A 23,025-nucleotide genomic window follows, 5' to 3' on the forward strand; every position below is an offset into this window, starting at 1 on the left:
TCTAACACCAGTTCATCTTGTGAATCTAGATTCGTTTGGCTCGTACCCATACATTTAATTCATTCCTTTGGTTGAAAGGCTTGTTTATTCTTTGATTCCAAGTTCCCTCCAATTGTGGGTTCTCTTGATACCATTTTGTTGATACAAGTTATACTTTTCATCACTGTATGTCTCTCTCTTTCTATTCTCGTGGTTCCGAACTACGATTGCTTTGACTTTCTCATTGCACTATGAGAATACGTAGGCACGAGGATGCGAATCCTTGGAGAGCATACTTCTAATTATTCCTTCTTTCACATTAGGGCATCATTCATATCTTTCACTATTCATTACCTACCTTTGATCATAAATCGTTCACCCAGGTACATATTATTCCCTTGACATCAAAATACAATTTCTTTGGAATTCCATATACATCCTTTTAAGGCGCCTAAAGTCTGCATTTCTATCTAGAGTTGTTTGGCCCGTCACCCAAACATCTCTATGGTATAAATCCCATTTCTCTTATGGATTCCAATACACTTTCACCTTTCAGTTTCAAACAACACCTCTTCAGTCACTTGTCACCAGATATTCATTTTTGTGACTTCGGTCACTTCATTCCATTCATCCCATGATGCACCCATATTCTACCTTCATTCACTCCATGTGATATACCTGATTCTTTGAGCCAAATACACTATACCTTTGTGCTCCATCTTGTACCTCCTTGTGAACCAAGAGTTGTTTGTCCCTTAACCCTAACACCTAATTCCTCTTTTTTGGTTGTCCCAATACAGTGATACTGTGTTGTAGGCCCTCACTTGTTAGTTCATACCAGTTTTACTCTTAGGTTCATGTTTTCACCCCTTGTTGGAGTTCAAACCATATTATTCTTTGGTTCATACCACACTTTGATCACACTTCTTTCCATCTCCCACTTCTAGTTCCTTGAACAATGAAGCTATGAATTCCTTATTGCACTATGAGGATACGTAGGCATGAGGGCTCTATGAATTCCTTATTTGGAGCATTTGTGGCAGCTGTATGATATCCTGTTGGTACAACAGGTGCTTGGTTAGGTGCATGCAATGCATTATTATTTTTGCACGAAAAATTCGGATGGTTCTTCCAACCTGGGTTATAGGTGTTTGAGTAAGGGTTTCCTTGAGCATAATTCACTTGATCTGTGGAGATTCCTGTCAAAAGTTGACATTCAGGGGCAACATGCCCAAGAACTCTGCATATCTCGCAGATTGGTGCTATGGCAGCCACGGTGGTTGCAGGTGTTATGGTCAGGTTTTCTATCTTTTGAGTGGGAGCGTCTACCTTATCATTGACATGGTTTAGACTGCTTATTTCGTACATACCACCTTTTGTTGGAGGTTTCTCTATGGAGGTTCTTTCGCTTCCCCACTGGTAGTAATTATGGGCCATACTTTCGATAAGTTGATAATCCTTATTGTAGGGTTTATCCATCAGTGTGCCACCTGCGGCAGCATCTATTGTCAATCTTGTGTTGTACAAGAGACCATTGTAAAAGGTATGGATGATCAACCACTCTTCTAGACCGTGATGTGGACAAAGCCTCGTCATGTCCTTGTATCTCTCCCAAGCTTCAAAAAGTGATTCATTATCCTTTTGTTTAAACCCATTTATTTGGGCTCTTAGCATAATCGTCTTACTAGGTGTTAAATATCGTACTAAGAAAACTTTCTTCAACTCGTTCCACGTAGTGACAGAGTTGGACGGTAGAGACTGGAGCCAGGCTCTAGCTCTAATTCTTAATAAGAAAGGGAAAAGACGTAGTCTTATAGCTTCGGTACTGACACCATTCTCTTTCACCGTATCTGCGTATTGCAGAAACACCGACAAATGTAGGTTCAGGTCCTCCGTGGGACTACCGAAAAATTGGTTTTGCTGTACGGATGACAACAACAAAGGTTTTAGCTCGAAATTATTTGCCTCGATGGTAGGGGCAACGATGTTGTTATGTGGTTTATCCTGCAAAGGGATGGCATAGTACTTGAGAGGATGATTCTGTGGTCCTTCAGCAATCTTTGGTTCTATAACTGGTTCAAGAATAGGGATATTAGGATCGGGAAGATTGTACTTGATACGACATTCTCGTATCCGGCGTTCTAATCTTAGATAACGCTCTGGCTCTTCGAATGGTAACTTTAATTTATCGCCTTGAGAGCGAGTACTTGGCATACACTCGACAAATTAAAAAGGGAAAATAGTTTTTATTTGCCTTAGTCTATACTAGGCAACACTGGAGTTACGATATCGACTAAATTAGTCCCCGACAACGACGCCAAAAACTTGATCGCGACTTCGTATATCTATAGGATTCGTGACTGCAAGTGCACAGTCGTATCGCGTAGTTTTAAAGATTATCAAACCCAAAGGACTAATAATCGAACTTACCATTATCTAATGTTACTACGTAAATCTAAGTCGATGATTTCTCTAGGGGTTGAGGGACGATGAGAAATAACTACTAACGAAAACAGAACTTTAATATAAATATTTAAATGTGGGAAATCAGTATGTAACAAATCAAACTTCGAGGATTTGATAAATAGTTGGTGTAATCTTAAACCTCAAAATACTCTTCAGTAAAAAATATTTATTTGAAAGACTTTATCTCACACTCTCATGTTGTTGACTCTACTATACTCTTAAACCAGAATGCTTCGCTCTCGCTGTCTCATTTGAATTAAAAGTAATTTTTGGAAATAAATAAAGTCTAATTAATCCTAAAGCGCTCTTGCTACGTTTAGAATTAATGCCTAGTTTCAGCTATCCGGTTAAAACCTCAAACTCTCGATTTTATTGACCGTAACCTTTATTCGCTTTGTACTCTCGTACGAAAACAATTTCAAATTTAGAACAAGAAACTACAACCAGAAAATAATATTTTATAAAAGTCAACACCAATTATTTATGAATCCCGTCGTTTCGATGGTCTTTACATACCGATATCGATTGGTTTAACCGGTCATGGATTCGAGAACTAACATGCTATTATGATAATTAAACATAAGACAAGGCATAAGCAATTAAAATAGAACCTGGAATATAGACTGAAAAACTGGAATTAATGTTGGTTCTTGAATTCAAATAATGTCGGCACACTTGATAAATCGGGTACACAGTTACAATCAAATTCAATCGCTAAAACTAAAGTCGTAATAGTCCCCGATGTGGAGAATCTATCACTATACAAGTAACTATTTGCTTAAAATGCTAACAACAAAAATCTGGCTAAAAGTGACGGTGCCTTCTTTGAAGACCGAAGCCCTAATATATACTCCCCACTCCTTGCCTTGAAAGTATCCTTGAAGATCTCTTAGAAAGGAAGTGGTTGGTTGACCGAGATAAATGGAACGTGGAGGAAAACATGGAGAAAAATAAGGAGGAAGCGGTTGGTGGCGGATGCCACAACCCTAGGTAGTGGGTGCCACACCTTGCTAGGTGGAGGGCGTCACTCCTGCTTGATGGTGGGCGCCACACCTTTCATTTGGTGGTGGGTGCCACCTTGTTTTATGTGGTGGGCGCCACACTTTTCATTTGGTGGTGGGCGCCACCTTCTTTCATTTGCTTCATTTTCTTCCCTTTTTCTTTCCTTTTTGCTCTTTTCCCGCTTTACTTCCATATACACTTCTTATTCGATAAATATCTGAAATAAACCTAAAGTACAGCATAATGATATAGAAAACAAGTAAAAAGCAATGCAAGTCAAGTCAAATATACGATACATTTTCGCGTTATCATTCGTTCATAAGCCTCCTGGTTTTGAAAACTCTAAATGTCCAGAACATGTTTTTAAACTGAAAAAATTTCTTTATGGTCTGAAACAAGTTCCCAGAGCTTGGTATGAAAAACTAAGTTCTTTTCTTCTAGAAAATAATTTTATTACAGGCGAAATTGATTCCACTCTCTTTTGTAAGAACATCAGAAATGACCTTATGATCTGTCAGATATATGTTGATGATATAATTTTTGGTTCTGCTAACCCCTCTGTTTGCCAAAAGTTTTCTGAGTTAATGCAGATAGAATTTGAAATGAGTTTGATGTAAGAACTAAAATTCTTTATGGGGATTCAAATTAATCAAACTTCAGATGCTACCTATATATATCAAAGAAAATACATAAAAGACATTATGAAGAAATTTGAAATGTCAGAAAGCAAACCAGCAAAGACTCCCATGCATCCTACCTACATTCTGGAGAGAGAAGAGATAAGTCAAAAGGTTTGTCAGAAACTCTATCGTGGTATGATAGGTTATCTTGTCTATCTGACTGCTACGCGTTCAGACATTTTTTTCAGCGTGTGTCTTTGTGCCATATTCCAATCAGATCCAAGGGAATCTCACTTAATTGTTGTTAAGAGAATCCCGAGGTATCTAAAAGGAACACCTAACCTTGGCCTGATGTATAAGAAAACATTAGAGTATAGGCTTTCTGGGTATTGTGATGTAGATTACGCTGGAGACAGACTGGAGCGCAAAAGCACATCTGGGAACTATCAGTTTCTGGGAGGAAACCTCATCTCATGGGCTAGCAAAAGACAATCAACCATTGCACTATCAACTGCAGAAATAGAATATATTTCAGCTTCACAATGCAGCACTCAGATGCTCTAGATGAAGAACCAACTTGAGGACTTTCAGATATATGAGAGTAACATCTCTATCTTTTATGATAACACTGTTTCCATATGTTTAATTAAGAACCCTATGTTACATTCCAGAGCGAAGCACATAGAAATTAAACATAAATTTATCAAAGACTATGTTCAGAAAGGGGTACTAAGTTTAAAATTCATAGATACAGACCATCAATGGGATGATATTTTCATAAAACCCTTGGCTGAAGATATATTTTCTTTCATTTTGAAACATTTAAACATGTCAGATTGCCCAGAATGACTCTGAACTCGTGCTTCTCTTCTGTTTTGTTTAATAGGCTCTGACTTAATCATATGTTGGTCATCTGGTTCTGGATCTGATACTTCTACCAGTTAGATGCTATCTGAATTAGAATCCTTCTGAATCAAAAACCCTTTGGTATTCTTGATGTTAGAAACATCAAAACGTGTCCTCTCTAACACATGGCCTTGGATCTTCTAGACAACTGTCTAGCACAGAACTCAAGAGCCAAACTGTTGAGATCTCCTCGAGCAGTGTGCATATTTTTGAGATTAGACTATCATCATTAGTTACAATTAATTCTCCTTAAAGCGTGTCAACTTAGATTTTTGGACTAATTAATTTTGATGTTTCCTATTCTCTTATTACGCTGTCATTTTGCATGCTAAATGGTTGTGTATATATACTTTCCATAATTCTCACTTTCACACTATTCACTCACAAACCTACACAAACTCTCTTGTGCTCTTGGATCTCTGCAAATTCTTCAACCTTCACCAACAACAACAATCTTCATCTTCTCCTACTCAATGGATTCTAAAAAATAACAAGTTTACAATTATTCTCAGCAAATGGAAGCTACTGAATAACTTGCTGAAGCTCCACAACAAACCACTACTCAAACTACTAAAACCTCAACAAACTCTTACAAGGAACCACACGTTCTTGATCGTCCCCCTCACATAAACCTTACCATGCCGTTTGAAAAACTAGAAGTTCTATGTGAATCACTAGTGGACTTTGACAACTTGAAGCGCAACGACATTGATCTCACTGCAGAACTAGAGAAACAAGGTTGGGAAATTACTTCCAAAGACTCTACGGCCCAGTCTAGACCTTCCTTGTTAAGGAATTATGGAGATTTACAGACTGCGACGACCATTGCATTGTTTCCTACATCCTGGGAGTCAAAATGGTCATCACAAAAAAGTCCATAGCCAAGCTTCTAGACATGGAGAAAACTGGGGGCAAAAGGATTTATAAAATCAATTCTAGGGCAAGGTACGTGTCCCAGGAGATAGTCACCACTATATTCAAATAGAACCCATAAGGGAAAACCTCTAAAAACACGGAACTTCACCAGATTCTGAGGGTCTGGTTGAATATTATTCTGGGCATCATCCACCACCGTCCAGCTTCAAATTCATCTGACTACATAAACACAGATCAGAAGTGCATCCTGTATTTCCTTCATAAGGGACTGAAGCTGAATATGCTCGCATTACTCTTCAAGTATATGAGGGATTCAGTAAGGGATACAAGAAACCACATGAATCCTAGAGACTACATCCCTCTAGGAAGGCTCATCTCTGACGTCCTGATAGAAAATGGGATGGTGGACCATCTGATCTCCATCAACATAATGGAAGATGTAATTGTGGATGTTGGCAAGCCTCTGAATGCCAAAAATATGAAGAACATATGCCAGAGTCCATGACTCTTAAGGCAAAGAATCGAATAGGATAGCCAAAGTTTAACACCTCAAAGGGAAAAGAACGCACCAAAGTCTATGACTCTCAAGGCGGAGAACTGAATTGAGCATCCAAGGTTTAACACCTCACAAGGCAAAGAAAGTTAGATGCTAGAGTCTATGAATCTCAAGGTGAAGATCAAAATCGAATAGCCATGGTTTAACACCTCACAATGCAAAGAAAGTTAGATGCCAGAGTCTACGACTCTCAAGGCTAAGATCGAAATTGAAGAGCTGAGGTTTAACACCTCACAAGGAAAAGAATGTACCAAGGTTTAACACCTTACAAGGCTAAGTATATGCCAAGGTTTAACACGTTACAAGGAAAATAAAGTTAGATGCTAGAGTCTACGACTCTCAAGGCTAAGATCAAAATCGAAGAGCCAAGGTTTAACACCTCAAAAGGCAAAGAATGTACCAAGGTTTAACACCTTACAAGGATAAGGATGTGCCAAGGTTTAACGCCTTACAAGGCAAATAATTGATTGGAAGAGGGTGTACAACCACGAGTTGTTTATAGCCAAAGATCTTCCACTATTGGGGTGTTTGAAGGATTGATCGATAAAATAGGATAGATTGATAAATAAGGTAGATTGCGAAGAATCTGGATTCTCCTGCCTACGTATCCTTATAGTGCAATAAGGAAATCAGAGCTTTCGTAGTTCAGTCCACTAGGGCTGAAAGTAATGTGATTAAAGAGTCAAGAAGAGATGATTGAATGATTGAATGGAAAAAGTAGAATAGATTTGATAGTTACTTGATAAGAATCACACTAAAGTCTATGAGCAAAGATGGATACGATAAGCAACGACCTAAACATCTTGCACCCAAAGATATCCAGAATGAGTGTAGGAAAGCTCCAGTCTCATTCCTTATTTACTACTTAAGGCTCATGGCATGTAATTCTCATCTCAACTTTCGAGCAGAGAGAAAAGAATCTTTGTAGTTGTTTCTTGTATTGATGAAGACCTTATCAACCGTTCGAATCGAATCGCACTAAAGTCTATGAATAGAGGCAAATACAATGAGCGTTGGGTCATACGTCCCATACCCAAAGATACTCAGAATGGGGGTAGGAATACTCCATTCCCACTCCTTCTCTATTGCTTAAGGCTTGTATCGTACAACTTGATTCATGATTGATAAGTTGTTGATGTAGTCCTTGCCTGTTGCTTTGTGAAGGGAGAGACTTGTCAATCGTGTGATTAGAATTGTGCTATAGTCTATAAATAGAGGTGAATATGATGAGCGTTGGGTCATATGTCCCATACCCAAAGATACTCAGAATGGGGGTATGAATACTTTAGTCCCATTCCTTCTCTATTGCTTAAGGCTCATGTCACACAACCCTAATTTTGATTTAACAAACTCTTGTAGTTTCCACCTTTGAAATGCTTGCATAATCCGCTGCTTGGTATGACTGAGGATGCCTTGATTGAAGATCTTGACTTGAGGCTTCACACTCCACAGCTTAGAAGAAAAGTCTTATTAAATGACCAAGGGTCTTTTGGTCACTCAGTTTAGACCGTGGGATTATACAAGTTCAAAGGATTTAATTAATCAAAATTGTTTTTGATCAATTTAATCATGGGTTTATTTTGGTTTAGGGAACTAGGTTAGTCCTAATCTAGAATTTAGCAATTGTTAGAAACTACCCTAAGGGATCATGCATTGGTTGATCAAAGTTTGATTAAAAACCTATGTTAAAAATCCTAAGGGAACATGTGCATATTAATCAAAGTCTTGACCAAAAGTCTATATACAAGCCCTAAGGGAGCCTACAATTGTTAGGAAATGATTTAATCCTAATGTCAAGTTCTAGTCCTAATGGGTCATGGATAAAATGCCCAAAATTCCCTCTAAAGGTCCAAATGTTATCACAAATCAATTTCTAGTCAATGTCTAAACATAGCCTAAAATTGATTAAATCCTAGAGATTTATTTTAACCTAATGTGTGGAAATTGCATTATATCCTAAATTTAATCAAAAATCTAATTATTTCTAATTAAACCTAATTTTGATCTAATTAAAACCATATTAACCTAATGTTCTAAAATCAAGATTTTAATTTCCTATTACCAAAATTAATATAATTAACCTAATCCATCTAATTAAGCTAATTACAAAATTAAAATTCAATTAAGAACATAAAATAAAATTAAATTTGGGCTAGGAGGTGTGAATCAAGGAAAATGGTAAGAAATCTGGATTTGTTATGTGGGCTTCAGCCAAGCCCGAGTGCAGGATTATTGGTTACAGGGGGGGGGGGGGGGTGCGCCCAAAAACAGAGTGGAATAGCAAAAACACAGTATGGGCTTTTGTTAAGCCCACTACCATATGACTCATGGTTCCCAGGGTGTGTATGTGAAATGTGGCCGTGTGAGACATCATTTAATGGGGTTGGAAGTGTTAAGCCCAATCCAATCAACCCACAACCAATGTTGACTTGTCTAAGTCAATAAAATTTTGAAAGCATATGTGCACACACCATTCCCTTTCACTCACATTCAGTTCACCGGCCGACCGCCGTAGACCACCATGCCGGCGGCTGCCGCCAACGATGGTGGTGCCCTGAGCTTAGTTTAAGATCACCATCAGACGCGCAAGGCTGCGCTCGAGATGGATTTGGGGATGGTTTAGTGAAATGGCTTCTGGATAAGCTGAATCGAAGGAATTTGTTGAAGATCCCTAAATTGTTTTGCGCAAATTAAATGGAAATTAAGGTGAATTGACGTCTATGACCTTGGGGCTTGTATCCCTCTCCCTAAACTCTACACTAAGGTGACCTAAAAACATGAAAAAGAGCAAAGATTCGAGAGTGACTCACCGGAGAAGGAGGCCGGAAAATTGTCAGGCGACTTTCTGATTTCTTCTTCATGATTCGTCCTCTTCTCTTCCTCCTTTCTTCTTCTTCTTCTTCTTCTTCTTCTTCTTCTTCTTCTTTCTTCTGGAAATTAGGAACGATGAACAGTCGTCTAGCTCAAGCGATTTGAAGCTTCAATGGCTTATGAGAAATAGAGCTTTGAGTGAGTGGTGAGGGAGGGATTTTTGCAGAGTGAGAGTTAGTTTGAAGGTGATGCAAAAGTATCGAAATGATGGTGATGGTCCTGTTTAAATATGGGTGAGGTTCGGATTTTGTTAGGCTTGGAATGAGGTTTGGGTTCTGTTAGAGGAGGCTTGGAGTTGGTTAGCAATGGCTCACTGAGTTAGTAGTTAACTCAATTAGTTATGTTGACTCAGTTAGTTAGGAATGGTTAGTGAATTTAGTTAGTTAGTTAGTTAGTTAAGGTTAGGTTATTGAAGGTTAGGTTATTGATGACTGGATAACATAGGTTAACACTTAAATGGAAATAAACTCCATCATGAATGATGACCTATTGAGCAGGTTTTTCCCTTAGTTAGCTTGGTTTATGCAGTGCTGAATCCACCTCTGCTGAAATGAGTTATGATTAGTGATTTAGCTGACTGAGTTGGTGACTTGTTACATTATGATGTTGTTGATTTGCTGCAAAGTGCATTGTGCATTTTAATGCTTATCTGGTTGGCTAGTGCAGCAGGTGGATCAATGGCTTGGTAAATGGTTTTGACTGATTTTTTCCACTACATGTTTTGCTTGAAATGATGTTAATATGGTTGGTTGATGTGCTAGGTTGTGACTGTTGATGAATGCAAATCTGGTTAGAGTATGGTTCAGGGTTTATGTTCTTGGCTTTGCTTGTCTGCTACATGATTGAAGCCATGTGGTGTAAAGGATACCACTTTAGACTGTACGCAATGTTGTAGGTGTGTTCAAGTCCTAATGATTACTGCATTGTGCAACCATTATAACCATGTTTAACTCTGTTTTGGATTGCTAGGCTTGCATTGCCCATGCTGTTGCAGCTTGAAATGAGTGTGGCTTAGGTTTGGCTGCAGGTCATGACTTGGTTTGCTCTCTAGTACTCCAAACAGGTCCTGCTCTGTTGCAGGTGAAGCCTTGTTTCACTTGGTCTTGGTTTGTCTTTTATGTGTGTGTATGACCATTTGATGTTTTGGACTTGGGTTATGGTTTTTTGGCAACTTAAATTATGACACTTAATTGGTTTGGCAGCAGGTACATTGCATGAAGTTGATTGCACTGGCTTAGAGTATGCTTCAGGTGTGTGGTAAAATCATCTTGGATTCATGGATGCCTGGTTTGTCACCTTGTACTGTTTTTTTCAACTTGGAATGGATGTGCCTTGCATAATTGACTGGATTGAATGAAGCTAGGAGTTGATATCCATCTGCAGGTTGATCCCAAGGTCTGTAATTGGTTTTTCTGTTGCATTTGTCCATGGCTTGGTCTGATGTCTTGCAATGTGATGCGGCAGGTTGTACACTATGATCCAATGGCTGGAAGGTTAGAAGATCACTTGTGCACCGTGGCTTGTCATGTATGACGTAGCAGTATTAGTTTGTGTTGCCTTGGCCTGATGCAAGAAATGTTGGCTCCTGTTAGAGATTTTGCAGATGCTGCAGGTATTGCATTGCCCTGATTCGGATGGAGCATGATAGTTTTTTGGTAATGAATTGTTTTGGATATTTACACTACTTGAGTGATGTTTGTGGTTATACCATTGCAGGATAATGGATTGAGGAGTTTTCTGCAGGATTTGCTTGCATCTGTTGGTTATGCCATGGCAGTGCATCATTTATGTTGGATGATTTGCCAAGGTTATGGCTGTTTGATGTGAATGATTTGGATTGTGGTCTATTTGGCATGGAAATATGGTTTACTGCAGGATCACAACAAGTTTGCTATATGAAGCTTGCACATTAGCTGGTTTGATGATGCAATGTGATGCATGTTTGTTCATTGTTGATGCTATGGTTATGCTATGTTGCTTCTACATGACCTGACTTGTTATGCCATGGTGAACACATGTTGCTGTTGTTTGTTGATAGACTAAAGTGAACTTGTTGTTATTGATCAATGCACGCTACTCCAAGGTTTAAGATGATGAAGGCATGTGACTGCAGCTAGTCATGGTATGCTACATGATTGTTGAATATGTCTACTGCAGTAAGACGGGGCAAGGACTGATGTACAACAGGTTACCATGTGGTGAGTTTTGCTTTTTTGTAGTTTGGCATGTTGCATTTGGATTAAGCATTGCTAAATGTTTGGATGATGGATTTATTGGTGCAAAATTATGTTATATTGGGGCAATGAGGACTTGGTTTGGGCAGGCCAAAAGCAAGGTTTGACAAGCCAAAAGACCAAGGCAAGGCATGGTGGTCCACTTACAAAAGGTCAAATTTCTTGGTCAGGAAGCAATCATGGAGACTCATGGGATACAAAATAGGTGTAAATACCATTAGTATGATGTTTAGGATGGCAAAAAAAGGTTGACTTTGGTTAATTGGTGGAACAAAAGTCTATAGTTGACCAAAAAGTCAACTTTTGCATAACTTGTATTTTTGGTATTTTCCTTGTATGGAACTTTTCCTTAAAAACCATGTTCGAATCAATCTTAAAACGAGCCATAAATGGACTAATGGATTAAAAACATTAAAAGACCATGAATTTATGATGACCCATGGACCAAATGGACCAGGACAATACACCTTGAATCAAATATTTATGGACCAAGAATGTCTAGTGAACCATGAGGGCAATAGACTACAATGCACTATGAAACATGAAATGATAGATCATGAACCAAGGAATTTGAATGCACCAAAGACCTAGGACCAATGGACTTGAATGGCAAGATCGAATGCACATGACATGGATGAAATCTTGAGCAAGGCCTTAGATCAGGTGAATCTCTAGGACATGTAGACATGCAGGTCAAATGACCCACTTGTTGAATGCTTTTCATGAACAAAGAAATCTTGATGGTTGATGATACATGATATGGTGGTTAAGAACCACACTTCAATGAATTAGGGTTTGAAACAGTCACATGGTGAAAACTCAAGCCAATAAGGCACACAAGAACCAAGTCTTCCTGATTAGGGCTTCAATGTGCACATCATCTAATCAAAGTCTTCCAACCAAGCATGAGGCTCCACAGACAAGCTCCCAACACATGGGCTTCTCAATTAGGGTTTAGATTATTAAACCAATGCTCAAGAGCCAATCACAAGATCCCATAGTAACAACACCAAGACTTAGGGTTTTGATACCCAAGAGAATGCCATGATGAGGTCTCCTTGATGAACATATGAAGGGCCATGTCACATTTCCAGAGCTTAATCCACAAGCGAACCCTAGCTTTATAAGCCACAAGCTTTGAATCTATGATGATTAGTTAACAAGTGAAACATGAATGAATGATGCATATGAACGGGGTATGAATGAGTACAAATGAATCTTAAGTCAATGGTTGGATGAAAAGATAAAAATGGGAGGACAACTTTTAGGGTACAACAACGGGGTTAATAGACTCTGAAGCCGACCAAGGATTGATCAATCCTTGATGCTCTGTTGACATCCCACTTTGATGTATCCCTGATAATATCTCCTTGCATACGATTCCCATAATCACAGAAATCGGGCAGGACTCAGACGATCCTCCGGTCGGTGTTTGATAACCTTGGTAGAACCCCTAATGAAACTTTTAATAAAATCCCTTGCAAAACTCTTGATGAAACCCCTTATACAACTTTTGGTGGAAACCCCTGATGATAAAACCCTGATGAAACCCTTTGACAAATTCTTGATGGAACCTCTTGACTAAATATCTGATGATCAATTTCAACCTCTCTGGGTGACACTTGCCTATGATTCCTATGATCATCCGATCATGTCATTGGAGTCGGGTAGGACTTCAGTGATATCAATCACTCTGGATGAGACCCCTCTAGTGATACTCTGGTGAAACCCCTTAATAAAGTTCTGGTAGAACCCCTTGATGGAACCCTTTGATGAAACTTCAGATATAATCCCTAGGTGAAACCCTTGATAAAACCCTTTTGATGAAATCCCTTGATAGAAATTTGGTGAAACCCCTTGATGAAACTCCTGATAGAACCCCTTGATAGAATCCTTTGATGAAACCCTCGATAAAATTCTTGGTGAAACCATAGTGAAACCCTTTGATAAAACCCTAATGAAACCCCTCTGATAAAAATATGATGAAATCCCCAATGAAACCCTTAATGGAACCTTTGATGAAACCATTTTTGATCAATTTTAACCCTTCTCGGTGAAACTTGAATACGACTCTGATGACCACCCAATCATTTTACGGGAATCAGGTAGTACTCTACTAATACCCCAATCACTCTGGATGAAACCCCTTGGTAAAATTTTGGCAGAACCCCTTGATGAAATCTTTCGATGACATTCCTGATAAACCCTTTTTGATAAAATCCCTTGATAAAACCCTTTTGATAAAATCCTTTGATAAAATTCTGGCGGAACCCATTAATAAAAAATTCAAGTAAGACCCTTTGATAAATCCATGATGAAACCCCTTGATAATATCACTTCATTGAAACTTCTTGGTAAAACCTTGGAGAACCCTTGATGGATAATGCTCTAACGAAAACCCCTTGATTAAACCCCTTTTATAAAACTCCTTTGATAAAATCCCTTGGTAAAATCCCTTGATAGAAATCCTTAATGAAAATCCTTTATACTTCTGATGAAACCCCTAATGGAACTCCTGGTAAAAACTCTTTGATGAAACCCTTGGTGGAACCCCTTGAAGAACCCCAGTGTAACCCTTTGATAAAACCCTGGTGTATTTGATGGAACACATCCCTTGTGTGAGATAGGTTAATAAGCTGGATATGTGAAAGGTGAAGACTTACTCAATAGTTGATAACGATCATTCAGGATGACCGACTACTTAATAGATTTCTTTGACGACTCACGGTGAGTGAGTTTGCTGGGAAAGTCCTTTATTGAAAAGGCTCTGTGGAGATGGTTACTTATTGGGGAAGCCCAATAAGCATTCCTGCTTAGAAATTGTATCGGGATAGATGGGGATTGAGAATTCAATTATCCTCGGTATAAGAACCAATTCTAAATAAATTATCATTTATGTAAAACCCTAAGAGTAGTGAAAGTGGTATAAGAACTGAAAGAAATAACAACGGTAGAAGAACCGTAAACTGAAATGACAAATGGTATAAGAGACCGTACAAATGAATTGATAAATGGTGTAAGAACTGAAGTAATCGGATGACAACGGTGTCAGAACTGAAATGACTGAATGATAACAATGTAAGAACAAAAGTGACTGAATGACAATAATCTAAGAATCGAAGTGAACAGTGGTGTAAGAACCAAAGTGACAATGGTAATAGAACTTCTACTAGGGAGTTATCTAAGAAGACATGAATAAAAAGGAGATTGATAAAAGAACTTGATGTCTCTACTGGGGAAAACTAGTGTCACGTAAGATGATTGTCTAATGGGGGATAGGCTTCCAAATGAGGTTCCCTAGGAATGCTAGTGCGGGGGAAAGTCCTATAAAATCCTTGCAAGGATCTGGTGAAGGAGATGTATTCCATTAAGGCACAATAAGGACAATTATGCTAAGTATTTTCTACTTGGAGAATAAGTTCCAAGGATACTTATTGGGGAATTATCCTTAAGACCGACTTACTGGAATGTATAACTATGAAATAGCTTTGAAGAAGCTTGGACGAAGATCTATCATCGAATTAGGTGGGGATCGACCCACACTTTTATGATGAGTCATGAGTCTCAGCTTATGATGTATTATGTATGCATGTTATGCATGCCATCTTATATCTGCATGTTTATAATTTGCATGGAATAATGCTTCACAATTATGGATATGATACGCGTGATGTGATGTATGAATGTGATATTATGGATGATTCATTGATGGATGATATATTATGTCGAAGAATATGCCTTAGTTTCTTTACGTGGGACCTTCAAAAAGTGTCTTTCAATGGCAGGGTTTTGGAATTGTTAATGAAGATGAGCTTTGAGCCTTTTGAGAATTTTGGGTGCCAAACAAGATTGGGATTTTTGGGTAAATGACAAAGGAGGTTGGACTTTGTATAGGTTGTCGAGATTTTATGGTGTGCCAAGTAAAATTGGGCTTTGTGAGGTGCCAAGTATAATTGGGATTTATGAGTGTATTGAACGCCAAGGAAGATTGGGCTTTTGTGAGTTGTCAAGTAGAATTGGGCTTTTGTGAGAGGACAAATTCATGTTTCGGGAATATGCTAGATGAATGAGATGATATGCATGATTAGATGCTAGAGTGGAGTGACATGATTAATGCATGATGATGGTTCATGTGATGATTTGAATGCTTTTAACTGGTTCCCCTATATTGGGGCGTGGGAGGTTAAGGTTTAGAGAGGTTGCTTATGTAACAAGGTTATTTGTCACACTATGGCAGGGTATTACATCAACATGACTTCCTGATACTCGTTTCAAACTTGACGATTTCTGATGTATGACAAAGCTTGTATGCTTCTTGAAACTATTAAGAGGGCATGTCCATGTAGTACCTGTCATACCCTATTTTTTACCCTAAGATCCCACATCTCATTTTCATTTTTGCATACAAGCAAGGTCACATTTTGTTCCTTCCCTTTATCCATCTTTGGGTTTGCTTTTGCAGAGATCTCCAAACACCTCTTTGTTGGTTTGTTTTACCTTTGTATTTATATGATTAATTGCTCATCTAACGACAAATCAAAATAGCAAAAACATGTATTGTTTTTATTAAGTTTATTGTGCAACATTGGGATCCTCAAATTAAGAGCATCTCAAAGTTTTGTGGCTTACTTCTTAAGCAAAGTCAAAAGGTTCATGTGTTTATTTCCATGCCTTCTTCAACAAGAAACTTCAAGATTTGAGAAATTTAATCAAGAGGAAATCAAGTACACCTTATTATGAGTTCATATGATCACCCATGTGCTTTGGAATGCAAGAAAAGTCCAAGTGTACAAGCTTGTTCCAAGGGGTTTGACCAAAAAGTCAATATTTTGAAGTCAAAGTTCCAAAGATCACAACTCCTTCAATTATCAACATTTTGAATGCCCCTTTTTGCATATGACTCTTCTCAACATCCTCTACAACTTCTCTTTACATAATAAGATCTAATTATGCTTGGAGGATCATCAAACGTTTGGAGACATTATAGGTCATTTGTGGACTTAGTGAAACTGGACCTACTTTCAAGTGACTTTTTCCTAACTTTCAAGGATCATAACCTCTTCAATTTTCAACATATGAAGCTGGTTCTTTTTTCACAATATCATTTGTGATGCCATCTACAATTTTTATTCAAGGACCAAGGTCAAAATATGCTTGGAAGGCCATGGAATTCATTGGGACATTATAGGTTATTTTCAGCCATGAAGCACTCAAATTTTTCTAAGTTACATAACCTGTTTTTCATGCCAACTTCAACATGCCATAACTTTGTGCTGAAAAATCAAATTGAAACCTTTATTGGCACATTGTAATCTTGGCCATGATGTTAACACATTGCAAAAAGAATGGGATCAGAAAGTCTCTTTAGTAGGATGCCCCATTGAGTTGAACATGGTGACTTCGAACTCAAGAAATCATCATTGTCCGAAATTTGATCAAGACTAATCTCAATTGAAAGCCAAATTAGAAAGTGTTTTGGTCATAAACTTGTTTAAACAAGTCTCTATAAGTTAATTGACACTTAAAACACATCATTTGGTTGAGTTTTGATGAGTTTCAAGTCACACTTTTCACACACTTGGATCAAATTTGTTTTGCACGAATTCTGCATCATTCCACACGTATTTGGATCCAAACACATTCCCTATAAATAGAGGAATCTATTGCATTTATTTCCAAGCTTTTGAGAGCCAAGAAACCCTACTGCAACTTGAAATTTTTCCAGAAAAATTCAACTATCGTGTTTTGAGTTTCAGCTTGTTTCAATCCAATTTCTTGATTCCATTAGCTCCATCGGCATCCTCTGAAAATTTTGCAACAATTCCCAAGCTCTGAGACCTTCTGAAGTGCTATAACCAGATCGAGCTTCATCAACTTATGATCACCATCTAGACTAGGTAGTTCTAAGCATCATTTAAACTCAAACAAGTTACCACAATGTAGTCCTTCACTCTCTGATGTTTTCTCCTAACTTATCTGGTATTGGTTGATCGTGCGCATAATTTAATTAAATTTTTCGTGGCTTGCTTGTTTCTGAAACTTCTCTAAAATCTCCTTTGCTTAGTTCACATAAATGAATTTGGAGTATAATGTTGAATTCGGGACGAGAAGAGGATCACAATGGTGGTGGTCTCATGTCTTGAATTTACCAAATGATGAAACTCCGGTGAGAGCTCACCGGAGAAGATGACCAGAGTTTTCCTCAGGTAGTCTGAGTTTGGAGCATACACGTTGGCAGATTGAAATGTTTTTATTGGTGGATTTAAACGGGATCCTGTGTTTGGCTTGCAGCGTGTTCCACCATGCATCATAACCTTTGGAGTGTTGGATATGTCACGTCAATTAATGAGGCGTGATCCAACATTCCGTGTTTTTTCTAATTTTAATTCTTTTTTTTATTATTTTAAATTGCTTTTTCTTTAAAAAATTCATAGTAATTTTATTTTTCATCCAAAAAATCCCAAAATAATTTCTAAAATTCTCTTTTATTTTTCTTCATCTGATTTTTATTTTTCCACATTTTATTTCATTGATTTCATATTTTTCATGAACTTTATCTTTTCTTCTTTATTTTAATTGGTTTAAAAATACTTTTCTGCATTTTAAAATTCTGCAAATTTATTATATGTTTCTTATTTTATTTCCAACCTTCCAAAATTTTTTAGGCCATTTATTTGGTGTTTTTGAAGAACTGTATGAATTTTCCATTTTATTTCTATTTTAAAAATCATTTAAAAATACTTTTGATGCATTTTTATTTTATTTAATTGCATTTTATATTTATGTGACCTTGTGAACTTCTGATGGCCTTGGATCATGATGGTTTGGACTTCAAGTCTCATCAAACCAAATGGATCTTGGATGTTGATGGGGTGAAAATTCTAATCCACCGAAATGGATGATTGATTTTGAAGATAACTTGATCAAACTTTTGATCCAACTCTAGTATGACTTCTCTTGTGACCCTCTTCTTCATCTCTTTCTTTTCCCTTGGATCAATTGGATGGTTTGTGTCCATCTTGTTCATGATGTATGGATTGGTACTTGATGAACTCTCATCATTTCAAATCTATCTTCTAAGTGGTCATGCATCATTTAAGGTACTTTGGATCGATGCATAAGTTTGTCCTAAATGTCATGAAGTGTGGAATGAAGTAATGGACCATCCTCCTAGCCTTTGTGCTTGATCATCCCCTTTCTTTCTTTTTTGTATGACATGACTTTAGGAGAATGATTTACATATCATTTCTCTAGCATGTATTAACACAAACATTATTATTGACCGGCCTAAGATAGTTGTGACTTCTACATAAATCAAATTACGATTGTTTAACATAGCGTTAAATTTGTCCCAAAAGTAAAGGAATTTTTATAAGTGAGATTATAAGTCTCCTATTCCTCATGGTATTGCGTGAAAATGTTGCTCTTTTTCCATTTGTGAGAGCTGGTGGCATACTTGTTGATTTTATCCAAGTTGAAGCCCTTCTTATAAATGATGTATAGGATCATATTTTCATGCTTGTGAGTGGATATTTGAGTGTTCTCCAAAAAATGACCAAAACATCTTTTCATCTTCACTAACATCTTTTACTAACTCTTCACATGTATTAACTTTTTTTCCCAAGTCATTTACTTCATGCACATTTCTTTCTGCCATTTACTTATACTTTATATTTAGCGTTTCATATCATATTGTTTGTGATTATGTCATTTGTTCTTTGTCTATTTCGACTTTACTCTCATATTTTTGTAAAGAAAACATTAATAAGAAAAAAACATAAAAAGAAACTTGTTTCTCCTAACTCATGGACTTGTGGTTACTATCCTTGGCATCAATGTGGAGTTATGGACTTAGAATTAGGATCTTGACCCTTGCTTTGGGACTTATTACTTGAGACCTTGGAATTCATCTGATACCTTTGACTTTGGACTTCTTTGTGAAGACTTGGCTTGGTTACTTTGGGTTCATCTGATACATGGATTATTATTTGCTTATTTTGACTTGTTTGAGGCTTAATTCAAAAGAGGGAATTCTTGCTTGACTTATGTCATAAAGCTTTCTATCTTTTGGTTAAATCGTTCCTCCATAACTTTTACTTTGTGCTCTAGGATAATCTCTTCTTCTCCCCCCTTCTTTAATTTTTAAAATCTTCCCTCTTTTTTAAAACCTTCTTATTTTTCAAACTTGAATCATTTTTCTCAATAAATCTTGACTTTTGTTAAGTGATTTTCAAAACCTCTTTCTTAGTAAATGTTAATCCATCTTAAGCATATTTAGACCAATTTCAAAAGACTAAAAAATGCCTAACTCATTCAAACCATTTTGTGCCCTTGTGCATTTTTCCTTTTAAAAATTTTCTCAAGGTATTAGACATGAGTCATTTCAATAACTGAGATATAATTCTCCTATCTCCATAGTATCGATGATAATTCTTTTCCATTTGTGAGAGCTAGTGGCATACTTGTTGATCTTTATCCAAGTTGGAGTCCTTCTCATGATGATGCAAAGTTCTCATACTTATGGGTCACTAGTTAAGTATTCTCCTAAAAATGACAAAATGTCTTTTCCATTAAAAATAAATCAAAATGACTTCCCTTTGTTATTTTTACCACGAACTACGAGGTTTTGATCCTCCATTTCACTTTGTTGGTACGTAGGCATGAGACTTCAAAAGTCTTGGCAAACATAAAAATAAAGAAAATATACTTCTTTTCCCATCTCTCCAATCTTTTAACAAACAACACCCTTTTTCAAACTAAAATGTACATATTTTCAAAGAGGTTCCCATGGAGTACCATGGATGTTTAGGGTGTTAATACATTCCCTTTGCATAACTAACCCCCAGAAACCGGTTCTTGAAGCAGTTTCTTTTGATCAAGCCTTGTTGCGGTTTGCCCCAGATTGATTAAGCTTTGGAGGGTATTTCCTGAAAAGGATCTTGGATCCCATCATGTTGTAGTATGACTTTGATATGGACTGCCCCAGTATATGAATCTTGAAAAGTATGTCCCTAATTTTTAGGGTCTGGAGGAGTGTCTTGAGAAGGAACTTGGATCCCAAAATGTTACGATATGATCTTTATATGAATTTCCCCAGTATTTGAATCTTTGAAAAGTATGCCCCAAATTAGATGACTTTTTGGAGTGATTGGCCTTACTATGCCCTTGAGTTGGTATGCCCCAGTATAAGAGTCTTGAAAGGTATGCCTCTGATCATGAGGGTTATGGATGTTATTTGACATAGGTGTGTCAAATATTGAAATGTTTCGCCTCTAATCAGTAGGATCTTCAGATGATGTGCCCCTAGGATCATAAGGATTTCCCCCTAATTTGAAGGATCCTTAGGTGACTTGCCCCTAGTCAAGAATGTCTCGAAGTGGTGTGCCCATGATCATACCATTGTTGATATTTCCTTGGTGCTAAGTATTGATTTGTGAGAAAAATGTTCTTTTTGAAAAGTAATTTTAACATCATGCTCATTCAAGTTTTTAAAATTGAAAATTGTTATGGAAAACATATATGGTGTCTACAAATGATATATGGCCATGAGGTTGGCACAAATGAAGATGTTAAAATGTGGTTACTGATGATTTAACAAACATTCGGAGTCACTTTAACATAAATTTTGCTGAGTATGCTTTCATAGTGAACCTAACTTCAATTAGGACTTTTAAATGTTATAACGTGGTCTGGTTCACGGTTTATGAAACAAAAGATATAAGGCTCATATTTTAATTTTATCCCACCCCTTCTCCTTTATGATCTTAATTCCTAAATCCAATTAATTCAACAAATGCATTTAGTCTGCAAGAGAATTTTGATAGATAATGGTGGAGGTAGATGTAATGGTTCAAGCACTAATGAGATTCTTGAGGTAGCAGTTACTTACTTTCACTTACAAGCTTGTTTTTGTTTTTCCTTTTATTTTTATTTTTAATCCCTATTTTTGCATAGATCAATTCTTTTGAATTTATGGTCCATTGGGATGCCCTAACTTTTTCCTAAGTCAACTCCTTTTTAGTTTTTGACTTAGCGGGCTTTTTTTTTGAAAAATAATGCCCTAACTTTTGCTTAAGTCAAAAAAATTCTATTTTTTTTCTTTCTTTTTGACTTAGCGGGCTATTTTTTTGAAACAACTCTTGTGATTTTTGCTTTTGATTTTGAAAGTTATGATTGTCATGTTAGCTATCATGAGCTTTGTACTTTCTTAGGTTCCTCGATGTTGGATGATGTATGTGAGGAAGAAGATATGCTTGAACCTATTATCCTTGTGACTAGATGGAATAAGTCACTTGAAATCATAAGGCATCATTGACTTAATTGAAAAACTACTTTGTCCTGGTTAAGATTAAAGGTTCTTATGAATAGAAATAGAAACACCAACTTCTGTCTCGAGAGGATTGACTATGAATTATCTCCTTATTTCTCCACTGTTTGGGAAGTAAAACAATGTCTTACATCGTCAACCAGGTCTTACTATTAAAAGCATAGTCAGCAAATTCAGTTATTTATTACACCATTCTCCTCTTAAGTTTGTTACGAGGTTAAAGAGAAATGGAAAACTTTAATTTTCTTTATGATGGTGTCATACCCTAAATTTTACCCTGAATTTTTACTTGCATCCTTATAGTAAAACTGATCCATTTTGTCGTGCATTTCATAAGTTAAAAGCATTTATCAGAGTTTAGATGAAAAGTCATGAATTCTGGCATTTTATCTGGTCTTAATGACATTCATTCAGTCATCTGTTGATTGAGAAGTCGAAAGAATTGATTTCTCGATCTCAGTGCATCATTTATTCTATTGCATCTTGTTTCAGAGATTCAGAAGGTGATAATCAAGAGTGTCTTCGTCTGAATATGTATAGGTTTTGTTTGTGTTTGAGAATGAGAAGCAAATGGTCAAAGGGAGATTCATTTGCATCTAATTGTTTGTTCGTATTTATTATGTTAGTGAAGTGCATTCACTAGATGTTTACATTTTATACTTGTTACCACATGCATTTTATTTCGCATAGTGCTTGGAATTTCAGCCAGGTTAATTTTTCGGATCTACAGACAAATCGGTCGCACCGTTTCTCAATTGTATGTCAAATTAGCGGGCGAAAAATTTCAAACCTGAGCTTGAAAATGTCAATTTTATTAATCTACGATCCGCGTTGTTTAATCTGGCGCACTCCTTTTATTTTTTGACTACTTTTTCGGTCGCATTTCAAACAACCTAAGCCTTTATACCAATCATTTTTTTAATTTCAAAATTTGACCAAAACCTGTATGTTTTCAATAAATTTATTTCATGTTGATCATTTTTGCACCTGATTTTTATTCAGTTTTTGTCCGATTATTTTTGTATTTTTGCCAAATTAATTAGTAGAATTAATTGTGTTGTTAAAATTTGATTTTATTTTATGTGTTGATTTTATTTTAACTAGTAAGTTTTCAATTTTAGTTTTTTTTAATCAAATTTTATTTAAAGAAAATGAAATAAATTAAAAAATATTTCCTTTAACCTAGTG

At 36.8% G+C, this 23,025-nt stretch overlaps 1 non-coding gene across 1 annotated transcript; it reads left to right on the forward strand.

Moving 5' to 3' along the window:
* The first annotated feature begins 1,546 nt into the window (after nt 1–1,546).
* Nucleotides 1,547–1,653, forward strand: LOC127090111 (small nucleolar RNA R71). Its single transcript, XR_007791643.1, has one exon. It is a non-coding gene; the product is annotated as a small nucleolar RNA R71 (small nucleolar RNA).
* The last annotated feature ends 21,372 nt before the right edge of the window (nt 1,654–23,025 follow it).

The sequence above is a fragment of the Lathyrus oleraceus genome, chromosome 5, assembly GCF_024323335.1.
Source record: "Lathyrus oleraceus cultivar Zhongwan6 chromosome 5, CAAS_Psat_ZW6_1.0, whole genome shotgun sequence".
Taxonomy (NCBI): Eukaryota; Viridiplantae; Streptophyta; class Magnoliopsida; order Fabales; family Fabaceae; genus Lathyrus; species Lathyrus oleraceus.